The sequence below is a fragment of the Meleagris gallopavo genome, unplaced genomic scaffold, assembly GCF_000146605.3.
Source record: "Meleagris gallopavo isolate NT-WF06-2002-E0010 breed Aviagen turkey brand Nicholas breeding stock unplaced genomic scaffold, Turkey_5.1 ChrUn_random_7180001899031, whole genome shotgun sequence".
In the NCBI taxonomy this organism is placed as follows: Eukaryota; Metazoa; Chordata; class Aves; order Galliformes; family Phasianidae; genus Meleagris; species Meleagris gallopavo.
In genome coordinates, this window is record NW_011162354.1 from 9 (window position 1) to 1,166 (window position 1,158).

The 1,158-nt window shown below is 62.0% G+C and overlaps 1 long non-coding RNA gene across 1 annotated transcript; it reads left to right on the forward strand.

The window, feature by feature from the left end:
- The first annotated feature begins 206 nt into the window (after positions 1-206).
- Positions 207-1,056, forward strand: LOC109364710. Its single transcript, XR_002110559.1, has 2 exons — positions 207-318; positions 674-1,056. It is a non-coding gene; the product is annotated as an uncharacterized LOC109364710 (long non-coding RNA).
- Positions 1,057-1,158: the final 102 nt, after the last annotated feature.

The window sequence follows — 1,158 nt, forward strand, 5'->3', positions numbered from 1 at the left end:
GACCCATAGAGTCCCATAGGGACCCATAGGGACCCACAGAGACCCATAGAGACACATACGTGCCCCATAGAGCCCCATAGCGACCCATGGAGACCCCATCGGGACCCCATAGCGCCCCATAGAGACCCCAAGGGACCCCATCGCGCCCCATAGAACCCCACAGAGCCCCCACTGCGAGCAGTGGGGCGGCGCTGTGGGGGTTATGGGGGTGACCCCGGCCCTATTTGTGACCCCACCCCCACCCCCCAGGTCCTCCTGGATGCGGAGGCGCTGCTGAGCCACGCTGAGGGCACCCTGCTGCAGCTGCAGGGGGCAAAGGTGAGTGACCTCTGACCCCTCCCTGACCCCACATGACCCCTGACCCCGCCGTGACCTCTGACCTCACCCTGACCCTCACAGGACATCTGGCCCCAGCCTGACCTCGCTCTGACCTCTGACCCCAGCCTGACCTCTGACCCCACCCTGACCTCTGAGCCCATCCTGACCCGTGACCTAACCCTGTTGTGACCCCGGAGTGACCTCTGACCCTACCCTGACCCTGTGTGAACCCTGACCCCAAAGTGACCCCAAAGTGACCCCGTGACCCCAAACCTGACCTTGTGACCCCAACCCTGACCCCGTGACCCCGCTGTGACCCCATGACCCCAACATGACCCCAATTTTCTCCCCCCAGGAGCTGCCACCCCACATCCGAGAGCTGTTGGCTTTGGGGCCTCCGTCTGCCCCATAGATGTGGGGTCAAGACCTCCTGCCCCATAGATACGGGGTGAGGAGTCTCCCAGCCCCATAAATATGGGGTCGAGACCCCGTGCCCCACAAATGTGGAGTGAAGATCCCCAGCCCCATAGATATGGGGTGAGACCTTCCCTGCCCCATAGATGTGGGGTGAAGACCCCCCTGCCCCATAGACATGGGGTCAAGACTTCCTCTGCCCCACAGATGTGGGGTGAGGACCCACCCAGCCCCATAGATGTGGGGTGAAGACTCATTTCTGCCCCACAGATGTGGGGTTTGGGGTTGACCCGGAAAGGGGTGAAAATAAATGAGTGCCCCGAATGCTGCTGTGCCACTGCACCCCATAGCGCCCCATAGCGCCCCACTGAGACCCATAGCACCCCATAGAGACCCATAGAGACTCCATAAAAACCCCATACGGAC